Consider the following 15850-nt stretch of genomic DNA (forward strand, 5'->3'; position numbering starts at 1 on the left):
TGTTTGTCCTAATGTTTGTGGTTAAAGTAGGTCTTGTATTATTTTGGTGTTTTGTGTTGTGTTTTGTGAATTCTGCAGGCTTCATGTTTTTCCTAATGTTTGTGGTTAACGTAGGTCTTGTATTATTTTTGTGTTTTGTGTTGTGTTTTGTGAATAGTGCAGGCTTCATGTGTCCTAATGCTGGTGGTTAACGTAGATCTTGTATTATTTTTGTGTTTTGTGTTGTGTTTTGTGAATTTTGCAGGCTTCATGTTTTGTCTTAATGTTTGTGGTTAAAGTAGGTCTTGTATTATTTTGGTGTTTTGTGTTGTGTTTCTAGAATTTTGCAGGTTTCATGTTTGTCCTAATGTTTTGTTCAACGTAGGTCTTGTATTATTTTTGTGTTTTGTGTTGTGTTTTGTGAATTGTGCAGGCTTCATGTGTCCTAATGTTGGTGGTTAACGTAGGTCTTGTATTATTTTTGTGTTTTGGGTTGTGTTTTGTGAATTTAGCAGGCTTCATGTTTGTCCTAATGTTTTGTTCAACGTAGATCTTGTATTATTTTTGTGTTTTGTGTTGTGTTTTGTGAATTTTGCAGGCTTCATGTTTGTCTTAATGTTTTGTTCAACGTAGGTCTTGTATTATTTTTGTGTTTTGTGTTGTGTTTTAGAATTTTGCAGGTTTCATGTCGTCCTAATGTTTGTAGTTAACGTAGGTCTTGTATTATTGTTGGTGGTTAACGTAGGTCTTGTATTATCTTGGTGTGTGGGGTGGTGTTTTGTGAATTCTGCAGGCTTCATGTTTTTCCTAATGTTTGTGGTTAAAGTAGGACTTGTATTATTTTTGTGTTTTGTGTTGTGTTTTGTGAATTGTGCAGGCTTCATGTGTCCTAATGTTTTGGTCAATGTGGGACTTGTATTATTTTTTGGGTTTTGTGTTGTGTTTTAGAATTTTGCAGGTTTCATGTCGTCCTAATGTTTGTAGTTAACGTAGGTCTTGTATTATTTTCGGTGTTTTGGGTTGTGTTTCTAGAATTTTGTAGGTTTCATGTTTGTCCTAATGTTTTGTTCAACGTAGATCTTGTATTATTTTTGTGTTTTGTGTTGTGTTTTGTGAATTTTGCAGGCTTCATGTTTGTCTTAATGTTTTGTTCAACGTAGATCTTGTATTATTTTGGTGGGTTGGGTGGTGTTTTGTGAATTTTACAGGATTCATGTGTCCTAATGTTTTGTTCAACGTAGGTCTTGTATTATTTTTATGTTTTGTGTTGTGTTTTGTGAATTTTGCAGGCTTCATGCTGTCCTAATGTTGGTGGTTAACGTAGGTCTTGTATTATTTTGGTGTGTGGGGTGGTGTTTTGTGAATTCTGCAGGCTTCATGTTTTTCCTAATGTTTTGTTCAACGTAGATCTTGTATTATTTTTGTGTTTTGTGTTGTGGTTTGTGAATTTTGCAGGCTTCATGTTTGTCTTAATGTTTTGTTCAACGTAGATCTTGTATTATTTTTGGGGTTTTGTGTTGTGTTTTAGAATTTTGCAGGTTTCATGTCGTCCTAATGTTTGTAGTTAACGTAGGTCTTGTATTATTTTCGGTGTTTTGGGTTGTGTTTCTAGAATTTTGTAGGTTTCATGTTGTCCTAATGTTTGTGGTCAATGTAGGACTTGTATTATTTTTAGGGTGTTGGGTGATGTTTTGGGAATTTTGCAGGTTTCATGTTGTCCTAATGTTGGTGGTTAACGTAGGTCTTGTATTATTTTTGGTGTGCTGTGTTGTGTTTTAGAATTTTGTATGTTTCATGTTGTCCTAATGTTTTGGTCAGCATAGGTCTTGTATTATTTTTTTGTGTGTTTTGTGTTGTGTTTTGTGAATTTTGCAGGCTTCATGTTGTCCCAATGTTGGTGGTTAACGTAGGTCTTGTATTATTTTTGGTGTTTTGTGTTGTGTTTTGTGAATTGTGCAGGCTTCATGTGTCCTAATGTTGGTGGTTAACGTAGGTCTTGTATTATTTTTGTGTTTTGTGTTGTGTTTTGTGAATTTTGCAGGCTTCATGTTTGTCCTAATGTTTTGTTCAACGTAGATCTTGTATTATTTTTGTGTTTTGTGTTGTGTTTTGTGAATTTTGCAGGCTTCATGTTTGTCTTAATGTTTTGTTCAACGTAGATCTTGTATTATTTTGGTGTGTTGGGTGGTGTTTTGTGAATTTTACAGGATTCATGTGTCCTAATGTTTTGTTCAACGTAGGTCTTGTATTATTTTTGTGTTTTGTGTTGTGTTTTGTGAATTTTGCAGGCTTCATGCTGTCCTAATGTTGGTGGTTAACGTAGGTCTTGTATTATCTTGGTGTGTGGGGTGGTGTTTTGTGAATTCTGCAGGCTTCATGTTTTTCCTAATGTTTGTGGTTAAAGTAGGCCTTGTATTATTTTTGTGTTTTGTGTTGTGTTTTGTGAATTGTGCAGGCTTCATGTGTCCTAATGTTTTGGTCAATGTGGGACTTGTATTATTTTTTGGGTTTTGTGTTGTGTTTTAGAATTTTGCAGGTTTCATGTCGTCCTAATGTTTGTAGTTAACGTAGGTCTTGTATTATTTTCGGTGTTTTGGGTTGTGTTTCTAGAATTTTGTAGGTTTCATGTTGTCCTAATGTTTGTGGTCAATGTAGGACTTGTATTATTTTTAGGGTGTTGGGTGATGTTTTGGGAATTTTGCAGGTTTCATGTTGTCCTAATGTTGGTGGTTAACGTAGGTCTTGTATTATTTTTGGTGTGCTGTGTTGTGTTTTAGAATTTTGTATGTTTCATGTTGTCCTAATGTTTTGGTCAGCATAGGTCTTGTATTATTTTTTTGTGTGTTTTGTGTTGTGTTTTGTGAATTTTGCAGGCTTCATGTTGTCCCAATGTTGGTGGTTAACGTAGGTCTTGTATTATTTTTGGTGTTTTGTGTTGTGTTTTGTGAATTGTGCAGGCTTCATGTGTCCTAATGTTGGTGGTTAACGTAGGTCTTGTATTATTTTTGTGTTTTGTGTTGTGTTTTGTGAATTTTGCAGGCTTCATGTTTGTCCTAATGTTTTGTTCAACGTAGATCTTGTATTATTTTTGTGTTTTGTGTTGTGTTTTGTGAATTTTGCAGGCTTCATGTTTGTCTTAATGTTTTGTTCAACGTAGATCTTGTATTATTTTGGTGTGTTGGGTGGTGTTTTGTGAATTTTACAGGATTCATGTGTCCTAATGTTTTGTTCAACGTAGGTCTTGTATTATTTTTGTGTTTTGTGTTGTGTTTTGTGAATTTTGCAGGCTTCATGCTGTCCTAATGTTGGTGGTTAACGTAGGTCTTGTATTATCTTGGTGTGTGGGGTGGTGTTTTGTGAATTCTGCAGGCTTCATGTTTTTCCTAATGTTTGTGGTTAAAGTAGGCCTTGTATTATTTTTGTGTTTTGTGTTGTGTTTTGTGAATTGTGCAGGCTTCATGTGTCCTAATGTTTTGGTCAATGTGGGACTTGTATTATTTTTTGGGTTTTGTGTTGTGTTTTAGAATTTTGCAGGTTTCATGTCGTCCTAATGTTTGTAGTTAACGTAGGTCTTGTATTATTTTCGGTGTTTTGGGTTGTGTTTCTAGAATTTTGTAGGTTTCATGTTTGTCCTAATGTTTTGTTCAACGTAGATCTTGTATTATTTTTGTGTTTTGTGTTGTGTTTTGTGAATTTTGCAGGCTTCATGTTTGTCTTAATGTTTTGTTCAACGTAGATCTTGTATTATTTTGGTGGGTTGGGTGGTGTTTTGTGAATTTTACAGGATTCATGTGTCCTAATGTTTTGTTCAACGTAGGTCTTGTATTATTTTTATGTTTTGTGTTGTGTTTGTGAATTTTGCAGGCTTCATGCTGTCCTAATGTTGGTGGTTAAAGTAGGTCTTGTATTATTTTTGTGTTTTGTGTTGTGTTTTGTGAATTGTGCAGGCTTCATGTGTCCTAATGTTGGTGGTTAACGTAGGTCTTGTATTATTTTTGTGTTTTGTGTTGTGTTTTGTGAATTTTGCAGGCTTCATGTTTGTCCTAATGTTTTGTTCAACGTAGATCGTGTATTATTTTTGTGTTTTGTGTTGTGTTTTGTGAATTTTGCAGGCTTCATGTTTGTCTTAATGTTTTGTTCAACGTAGATCTTGTATTATTTTGGTGTGTTGGGTGGTGTTTTGTGAATTTTACAGGATTCATGTGTCCTAATGTTTTGTTCAACGTAGGTCTTGTATTATTTTTGTGTTTTGTGTTGTGTTTTGTGAATTTTGCAGGCTTCATGCTGTCCTAATGTTGGTGGTTAACGTAGGTCTTGTATTATTTTGGTGTGTGGGGTGGTGTTTTGTGAATTCTGCAGGCTTCATGTTTTTCCTAATGTTTGTGGTTAAAGTAGGTCTTGTATTATTTTTGTGTTTTGTGTTGTGTTTTGTGAATTGTGCAGGCTTCATGTGTCCTAATGTTTTGGTCAATGTGGGACTTGTATTATTTTTGGGGTTTTGTGTTGTGTTTTAGAATTTTGCAGGTTTCATGTCGTCCTAATGTTTGTAGTTAACGTAGGTCTTGTATTATTTTCGGTGTTTTGGGTTGTGTTTCTAGAATTTTGTAGGTTTCATGTTGTCCTAATGTTTGTGGTCAATGTAGGACTTGTATTATTTTTAGTGTGTTGGGTGATGTTTTGGGAATTTTGCAGGTTTCATGTTGTCCTAATGTTGGTGGTTAACGTAGGTCTTGTATTATTTTTGGTGTGTTGTGTTGGGTTTTAGAATTTTGTATGTTTCATGTTGTCCTAATGTTTTGGTCAGCATAGGTCTTGTATTATTTTTTTGTGTTTTGTGTTGTGTTTTGTGAATTTTGCAGGCTTCATGTTGTCCCAATGTTGGTGGTTAACGTAGGTCTTGTATTATTTTTGGTGTTTTGTGTGGTGTTTTAGAATTTTGTAGGTTTTCATGTTGTCCTAATGTTTTGGTCAATGTGGGACTTGTATTATTTTTGGGGTTTTGTGTTGTGTTTTAGAATTTTGCAGGTTTCATGTCGTTCTAATGTTTGTAGTTAACGTAGGTCTTGTATTATTTTCGGTGTTATGGGTTGTGTTTCTATAATTTTGTAGGTTTCATGTTGTCCTAATGTTTGTGGTCAACGTAGGACTTGTATTATTTTTGGAGGGTTGTGTGATGTTTTGGGAATTTTGCAGGTTTCATGTTGTCCTAATGGTTGGGGGTTAACGTAGGGTCTTGTATTATTTTTGTGTTTTGTGTTGTGTTTTGTGAATTTTGTAGGATTCATGTTTTTTTCCTAAGGTTTTGGGGGTTAACGTAGGTCTTGTATTATTTTGGTGTTTTGTGTTGTGTTTTTAGAATTTTACAGGATTCATGTAGTCCTATGTTTTGTTCAACGTAGGTCTTGTATTTATTTTGGTGTATTGTGGGGTGTTTTGTGAATTTTGAAGGATTCATGGGGGTCCTAATGTTTTGGTCAACGTAGGACTTGTATTATTTTTGGTGGGTTGTGTGGTGTTTTGTGAATTTACAGGCTTCATGTTGTCCTAATGTTTTTGTATAACGTATGTCTTGTATTATTTTGGGGGGTATGAGAGAGAATATTATATTATTACAACAGGGCCATGTTGTAATAATATAATATTCTCTCTCATACCCCCCAAAATAATACAAGACATACGTTATACAAAAACATTAGGACAACATGAAGCCTGTAAATTCACAAAACACCACACAACCCACCAAAAATAATACAAGTCCTACGTTGACCAAAACATTAGGACCCCCATGAATCCTTCAAAATTCACAAAACACCCCACAATACACCAAAATAAATACAAGACCTACGTTGAACAAAACATAGGACTACATGAATCCTGTAAAATTCTAAAAACACAACACAAAACACCAAAATAATACAAGACCTACGTTAACCCCCAAAACCTTAGGAAAAAAACATGAATCCTACAAAATTCACAAAACACAACACAAAACACAAAAATAATACAAGACCCTACGTTAACCCCCAACCATTAGGACAACATGAAACCTGCAAAATTCCCAAAACATCACACAACCCTCCAAAAATAATACAAGTCCTACGTTGACCACAAACATTAGGACAACATGAAACCTACAAAATTATAGAAACACAACCCATAACACCGAAAATAATACAAGACCTACGTTAACTACAAACATTAGAACGACATGAAACCTGCAAAATTCTAAAACACAACACAAAACCCCAAAAATAATACAAGTCCCACATTGACCAAAACATTAGGACAACATGAAAACCTACAAAATTCTAAAACACCACACAAAACACCAAAAATAATACAAGACCTACGTTAACCACCAACATTGGGACAACATGAAGCCTGCAAAATTCACAAAACACAACACAAAACACAAAAAAATAATACAAGACCTATGCTGACCAAAACATTAGGACAACATGAAACATACAAAATTCTAAAACACAACACAACACACCAAAAATAATACAAGACCTACGTTAACCACCAACATTAGGACAACATGAAACCTGCAAAATTCCCAAAACATCACCCAACACACTAAAAATAATACAAGTCCTACATTGACCACAAACATTAGGACAACATGAAACCTACAAAATTCTAGAAACACAACCCAAAACACCGAAAATAATACAAGACCTACGTTAACTACAAACATTAGGACGACATGAAACCTGCAAAATTCTAAAACACAACACAAAACCCCAAAAATAATACAAGTCCCACATTGACCAAAACATTAGGACACATGAAGCCTGCACAATTCACAAAACACAACACAAAACACAAAAATAATACAAGACCTACTTTAACCACAAACATTAGGAAAAACATGAAGCCTGCAGAATTCACAAAACACCACCCCACACACCAAAATAATACAAGACCTACGTTAACCACCAACATTAGGACAGCATGAAGCCTGCAAAATTCACAAAACACAACACAAAACACAAAAATAATACAAGACCTACGTTGAACAAAACATTAGGACACATGAATCCTGTAAAATTCACAAAACACCACCCAACACACCAAAATAATACAAGATCTACGTTGAACAAAACATTAAGACAAACATGAAGCCTGCAAAATTCACAAAACACAACACAAAACACAAAAATAATACACGATCTACGTTGAACAAAACATTAGGACAAACATGAAGCCTGCAAAATTCACAAAACACAACACAAAACACAAAAATAATACAAGACCTACGTTAACCACCAACATTAGGACACATGAAGCCTGCACAATTCACAAAACACAACACAAAACACAAAAATAATACAAGACCTACTTTAACCACCAACATTAGGACAGCATGAAGCCTGCAAAATTCACAAACACAACACAAAACATAAAAATAATACAAGACCTACGTTGAACAAAACATTAGGACACATGAATCCTGTAAAATTCACAAAACACCACCCAACCCACCAAAATAATACAAGATCTACGTTGAACAAAACATTAAGACAAACATGAAGCCTGCAAAATTCACAAAACACAACACAAAACACAAAAATAATACAAGATCTACGTTGAACAAAACATTAGGACAAACATGAAACCTACAAAATTCTAGAAACACAACCCAAAACACCGAAAATAATACAAGACCTACGTTAACTACAAACATTAGGACGACATGAAACCTGCAAAATTCTAAAACACAACACAAAACCCAAAAAATAATACAAGTCCCACATTGACCAAAACATTAGGACACATGAAGCCTGCACAATTCACAAAACACAACACAAAACACAAAAATAATACAAGGCCTACTTTAACCACAAACATTAGGAAAAACATGAAGCCTGCAGAATTCACAAAACACCACCCCACACACCAAGATAATACAAGACCTACGTTAACCACCAACATTAGGACAGCATGAAGCCTGCAAAATTCACAAAACACAACACAAAACACAAAAATAATACAAGACCTACGTTGAACAAAACATTAGGACACATGAATCCTGTAAAATTCACAAAACACCACCCAACACACCAAAATAATACAAGATCTACGTTGAACAAAACATTAAGACAAACATGAAGCCTGCAAAATTCACAAAACACAACACAAAACACAAAAATAATACAAGATCTACGTTGAACAAAACATTAGGACAAACATGAAGCCTGCAAAATTCACAAAACACAACACAAAACACAAAAATAATACAAGACCTACGTTAACCACCAACATTAGGACACATGAAGCCTGCACAATTCACAAAACACAACACAAAACACCAAAAATAATACAAGACCTACGTTAACCACCAACATTGGGACAACATGAAGCCTGCAAAATTCACAAAACACAACACAAAACACACAAAAAAATAATACAAGACCTATGCTGACCAAAACATTAGGACAACATGAAACATACAAAATTCTAAAACACAACACAGCACACCAAAAATAATACAAGACCTACGTTAACCACCAACATTAGGACAACATGAAACCTGCAAAATTCCCAAAACATCACCCAACACCCTAAAAATAATACAAGTCCTACATTGACCACAAACATTAGGACAACATGAAACCTACAAAATTCTAGAAACACAACCCAAAACACCGAAAATAATACAAGACCTACGTTAACTACAAACATTAGGACGACATGAAACCTGCAAAATTCTAAAACACAACACAAAACCCAAAAAATAATACAAGTCCCACATTGACCAAAACATTAGGACACATGAAGCCTGCACAATTCACAAAACACAACACAAAACACAAAAATAATACAAGGCCTACTTTAACCACAAACATTAGGAAAAACATGAAGCCTGCAGAATTCACAAAACACCACCCCACACACCAAGATAATACAAGACCTACGTTAACCACCAACATTAGGACAGCATGAAGCCTGCAAAATTCACAAAACACAACACAAAACACAAAAATAATACAAGACCTACGTTGAACAAAACATTAGGACACATGAATCCTGTAAAATTCACAAAACACCACCCAACACACCAAAATAATACAAGATCTACGTTGAACAAAACATTAAGACAAACATGAAGCCTGCAAAATTCACAAAACACAACACAAAACACAAAAATAATACAAGATCTACGTTGAACAAAACATTAGGACAAACATGAAGCCTGCAAAATTCACAAAACACAACACAAAACACAAAAATAATACAAGACCTACGTTAACCACCAACATTAGGACACATGAAGCCTGCACAATTCACAAAACACAACACAAAACACCAAAAATAATACAAGACCTACGTTAACCACCAACATTGGGACAACATGAAGCCTGCAAAATTCACAAAACACAACACAAAACACACAAAAAAATAATACAAGACCTATGCTGACCAAAACATTAGGACAACATGAAACATACAAAATTCTAAAACACAACACAGCACACCAAAAATAATACAAGACCTACGTTAACCACCAACATTAGGACAACATGAAACCTGCAAAATTCCCAAAACATCACCCAACACCCTAAAAATAATACAAGTCCTACATTGACCACAAACATTAGGACAACATGAAACCTACAAAATTCTAGAAACACAACCCAAAACACCGAAAATAATACAAGACCTACGTTAACTACAAACATTAGGACGACATGAAACCTGCAAAATTCTAAAACACAACACAAAACCCCAAAAATAATACAAGATCTACGTTGAACAAAACATTAAGACAAACATGAAGCCTGCAAAATTCACAAACCACAACACAAAACACAAAAATAATACAAGATCTACGTTGAACAAAACATTAGGAAAAACATGAAGCCTGCAGAATTCACAAAACACCACCCCACACACCAAAATAATACAAGACCTACGTTAACCACCAACATTAGGACAGCATGAAGCCTGCAAAATTCACAAAACACAACACAAAACATAAAAATAATACAAGACCTACGTTGAACAAAACATTAGGACACATGAATCCTGTAAAATTCACAAAACACCACCCAACCCACCAAAATAATACAAGATCTACGTTGAACAAAACATTAAGACAAACATGAAGCCTGCAAAATTCACAAAACACAACACAAAACACAAAAATAATACAAGATCTACGTTGAACAAAACATTAGGACAAACATGAAACCTACAAAATTCTAGAAACACAACCCAAAACACCGAAAATAATACAAGACCTACGTTAACTACAAACATTAGGACGACATGAAACCTGCAAAATTCTAAAACACAACACAAAACCCAAAAAATAATACAAGTCCCACATTGACCAAAACATTAGGACACATGAAGCCTGCACAATTCACAAAACACAACACAAAACACAAAAATAATACAAGTCCTACTTTAACCACAAACATTAGGAAAAACATGAAGCCTGCAGAATTCACAAAACACCACCCCACACACCAAGATAATACAAGACCTACGTTAACCACCAACAATAATACAAGACCTACGTTAACTACAAACATTAGGACGACATGAAACCTGCAAAATTCTAAAACACAACACAAAACACAAAAATAATACAAGACCTACGTTGAACAAAACATTAAGACAAACATGAAGCCTGCAAAATTCACAAAACACAACACAAAACACAAAAATAATACAAGATCTACGTTGAACAAAACATTAGGACAAACATGAAGCCTGCTAAATTCACAAAACACAACCCAAAACACAAAAATAATACAAGACCTACGTTAACCACCAACATTAGGACACATGAAGCCTGCACAATTCACAAAACACAACACAAAACACAAAAATAATACAAGACCTACGTTGAACAAAACATTAGGACAAACATGAAACCTGCAAAATTCTAGAAACACAACACAAAACACCAAAATAATACAAGACCTACTTTAACCACAAACATTAAGACAAAACATGAAGCCTGCAAAATTCACAAAACACAACACAAAACACAAAAATAATACAAGATCTACGTTAACCACCAGCATTAGGACACATGAAGCCTGCACTATTCACAAAACACAACACAAAACACAAAAATAATACAAGACCTACGTTAACCACAAACATTAGGAAAAACATGAAGCCTGCAGAATTCACAAAACACAACACAAAACACCAAAATAATACAAGACCTACTTTAACCACAAACATTAGGACAAACATGAAGCCTGCAAAATTCACAAACACCACCCCACCCACCAAAATAATACAAGACCTACGTTAACCACCAACATTAGGACAGCATGAAGCCTGCAAAATTCACAAAACACAACACAAAACACAAAAATAATACAAGACCTACGTTGAACAAAAACATTAGGACACATGAATCCTGCAAAATTCACAAAACACAACACAAAAAACAAAAATAATACAAGACCTACGTTGAACAAAACATTAAGACAAACATGAAGCCTGCAAAATTCACAAAACACAACACAAAACACAAAAATAATAAAAGATCTACTTTAACCACAAACATTAGGAAAAAAACATGAAGCCTGCAAAATTCACAAAACACAACACAAAACACAAAAATAATACAAGACCTACTTTAACCACAAACATTAGGAAAAACATGAAGCCTGCAGAATTCACAAAACACCATCCCCACACACCAAAATAATACAAGACCTACGTTAACCACCAACATTAGGACAGCATGAAGCCTGCAAAATTCTAGAAACACAACACAAAATACCAAAAATAATACAAGACCTACGCTAACCAAAACATTAGGACAACATGAAACCTACAAAATTCTAAAAACACAACACAAAACCCAAAAATAATACAATACCTACGTTAACCACCAACATTAGGACCACACTTACCTTCTCCAGTCACAAAACAAAACACGAACCATTAAAATCACATCAGGGCATAGTTGGTATTGCAGTGTAATTATATATATATATAGAAATTGACCACTAGGTGGGGGTATCCTTGACTTACCCAAGAAATAAACAAAAGTCTGGCTAGAGTGGACCCTCCGAACCAGCCATACGGACAGTCATACATACAGCCATATACATATAGATAAGCAGAAAACACATAAAATGGACTCACCCCTAGCTGTCTAACCTACACTACACCTACTGTACATCCCATTACACTGACGTATATATGCATATGGAAAATGTAATGCTGGGGTTAACCATAACAAAAGCCATGTGTTTTCCCTGTCAACTATCAGCTGTTGTCAGCTGTCAGCTGTCATCTGTCACCTGTCAACTGTCACCTGTCACCTGTCACATGTCACATACCACTTTCAATGATAAGGGACCCCCCCATCCCTGTGCCCCCCTCATGTATTATGCATACAAGCCACATCAAAGATAAGGACCCCCACCCCTGTTTTTTTAAAATCTAATTAACACATTCTGATGTCCACCTGGCACTTGAAAGGGATTCTCAATAGCCACCTGGCACTTGAAAGGAGTGGAGAGAGCCCCCACCCTTGTTTACACAACACCCCTGTTTTTTAAAATCTAATTAACACATTCTGATGTCCACCTGGCACTTGAAACGGATTCTCAATAGCCACCTGGCACTTGAAAGGAGTGGAGAGAGCCCCCCACCCTTGTTTACACAACACCCTTTGAAAACTGCCAGATGTCAGTTCAAAGGAATGGAGAGCCCTATTGTTTCCTTTTCACACCTGTATGCGAAATCTCTGCACCTGGCCCCGGTTGCCGGCACGGCTCTCTCTCTCACAGGGAGATGCATGGAGGAAGGGAGGGAACACACACACGCACACACACACACACACACACACACACTGTCATGGAAAATGTGCGATTAGCTTTCATTATTTAATAACACTATGGTAATTATATTTATGATATATATATATAATATGATTTATGATTTATGGAATGTATGGAATTCAAGGAATGTAAATAATTGAATGCATAAATTAATTACTCATTTGCATAATTTATGCATTAATTGACTCAGTGGCGCCCCCAGTGGTCAAAAGGTGTAGCAAACAGACACCATACTATACTACTCTAATGTTGTGTCTCAACACCTAGTAATGTCTCAACACCTCTCCAAGCTCCAAACACTACACCCTGCAGGGTAGCCTCTAAGGTGATGACAGTCTCCTCACAAAATCTCCTAGTAGTCGAATAAGCATCATTGACAGAAATTACATAGCCTAATTATTATTGAATATTCAAAGATATGGATTGTCACGAGACCACAATCCCCCCCTTATGATACATCTATGAAATGTATCATAATAAAGATACAATGCATATATTCATAACTGTCGCATACCCCCCTTGACCCCATCATGGCTATACTAAACATGAAAATGTTGACAACAAAAAGTGACACATTACAAAAAGTACCCAAAATATTTACAACTGGTTCAGATTACATGTTGTCGTCTCCAAATGATTCTTTTACATCCAATCAATATCATCAATGTACACTTTGCATCACTTATTAACACATTAAGACACTCATAATTTCACTGTCTGTAACTTCAAATTACTTTAAAACGGATTACACATAACCTTAATGATCAATGAAAAAAAAAAGCACTTTACACATACTGGCATTAAAACACAACACAACTTTGTCAACCCCTGTTTCACTTAAAGCGCAAATAACATGCATTTTAAAACTGCTTTTGTAATATCATATTGTCTATGTTCCTCAAAGTTATTTCTAATGGTTTGAGCCTCAATCACCACTCTGATATAACCAGGTCTTGTCATTTCTTTCTGGACTTTGAAAGCAGTTTTAGCTGCAGTACCACAATGTCCTGAGGTGCTGATATGCAGATTATTTAATATTTGAGTCATTATAATACTGACGCTAGATACCCCCCCCCCCCCTTTCCCCCCCTCACTGTATATGTTTCTTTTCCCTTTTTGCTTCCTTTATGATGAATTCCTGACTGTTCTGGTCTGTAACTATATAGAAGTGTCTATTTGTACGCAGTGTTGGCAAAATATTACTTTAACACTAATATACTACTTATTACTTATTACTTTAAAAAAAGTAATAAAGTTACACTACTTATTACTCCCTGAGAAAAGTAACTAGTTACTTATTACTTTTTCTCTCCCCGCCAGTAATTGCATATTTTGTCACCAAAAGTCTTAGGCCCTTTCCCAATTCCTTTTTTAACCCTACCCCTCAGTCCTTGCCCCTTCCCCTTGTCCCTACATAATGAGTGTCAAGGGGTAGGGAGATAAATCATCCCCCTAGGAATTGGAACGTCCCTAAATATTGAACGTCCCTTGTAGATATTGATATAGGCCTACAACCTGTTCTCAGAAAATAGCTGATCTGCAAGCTCACTACAGGCCAGTGGTCCCCAAACTTTGATGGCATTTCTGTCTCTAGGACCTCCAATTTATATTGTAAAATCAATGTTAATTAACTCTGATAGTGTACAAACTATCATTTAGCCCATAACCCACTTTGGAAACTACTTTACATTTGATTTAAGCTGTAGAGATGGAACGTAAATATAACATTGCTGTGGTTATGATGAAATAAATATATTGTAATTTTGTCTCATGTTGGTAGCCCACCATGCAGAATGTAATTCAGCTAGATATAGCTCATTCTGACACCTGCTCAACAGTTGTACCTGATTCATTCATTATTGTATTAACAGTTTGTATAGCATGCGTACAGATATATATATCATATACAGGGTTAGAAAAAGGAAAAACAATTTACAGTATAGAAAGAAGGGGCTGTGGTCACTGTGTTCATTGTTTTTAATATCATTAAGAACAGAGTAATTTTCTATCAATGAAAATGCCATCGTGATTCATCTCCATCCAATGTACAGTCTGCACAGCAGCTTGCAGTCTGTTCCGTAGCTGGTTTGCCTGGGGAAAAAAACCAACACCACTGCTAATTAGTTATGTAAGTTTTGCAACTTGTGGGGATTAGCTTAACATTGGTCAAGATAAAACCATAGCTATCACTGCAGCGAGTAGCCAACGTTATGCAGTGACAGCGTTATGTAGGTACAGTAGGCTATTTCACGGCTTTTAAGAGCTCCAAAACTGCAGAATGTTGACATATCGTGGTCTGGGGGGTCGGACTGATGCCTGCTAATAAGCTAGCTTGCATCCGAGTTGTATCACCGGCGCACCGGCGATAAATAAAAAAGAATAAAGCGCCGATGCGGCGCCAAATGAATGGGTAACGTTGTATGAATGCAACGCCGTATCATATCGTTAGTTCACGTGAGGTAACGTTAACCTTTGCTAGAGATTGCGATATTTTTGGCGATGCAGATTGTTAATACATTAAAATAATATTGGTTATTATAATATTTTTCCATAATAAAGGACATAAAAGGCTTCTTACCTCGTCCGCCTTTCAGCCCTCAGTGATGTTGCTCCGTTTGAAGTCCCGTCGAGATATCCCTTCAAACGAAGGGGATTCTAACCCTCGCCCTCAGCCCTACCCCTCCATCCAAAGACAATTGAGATAACCCTTCCCCCTCACGTGAACGCGCATAAGCAAGGGCAAGGGCTAAGGGCCAGGACGAAGGGGGGAATTGGGATTGAGCCTTACTTTGCATTTTCAACATTAGCAGTCCCCCCTCCCCTATTCTGCAGTGTTTATTTAACTCATGATGATGGATCCATTTGTACACATAGATTAGAAGTAGATTTCGTGGAATATAGCTTCTTCCGTATGCACAACTTGCAGCGGACAATAATGTTCATCTCGTCTTGATCACGGACATACTCAAAATAATGCGAATACTTCCAAGTATTGAATGTTATAACGCTTTGTTGTGCCGGTGTTTCTGTCTCCTCCACCTCCT

The sequence above is a fragment of the Protomyctophum parallelum genome (assembly GCF_964188405.1).
Source record: "Protomyctophum parallelum genome assembly, chromosome: 6".
In the NCBI taxonomy this organism is placed as follows: Eukaryota; Metazoa; Chordata; class Actinopteri; order Myctophiformes; family Myctophidae; genus Protomyctophum; species Protomyctophum parallelum.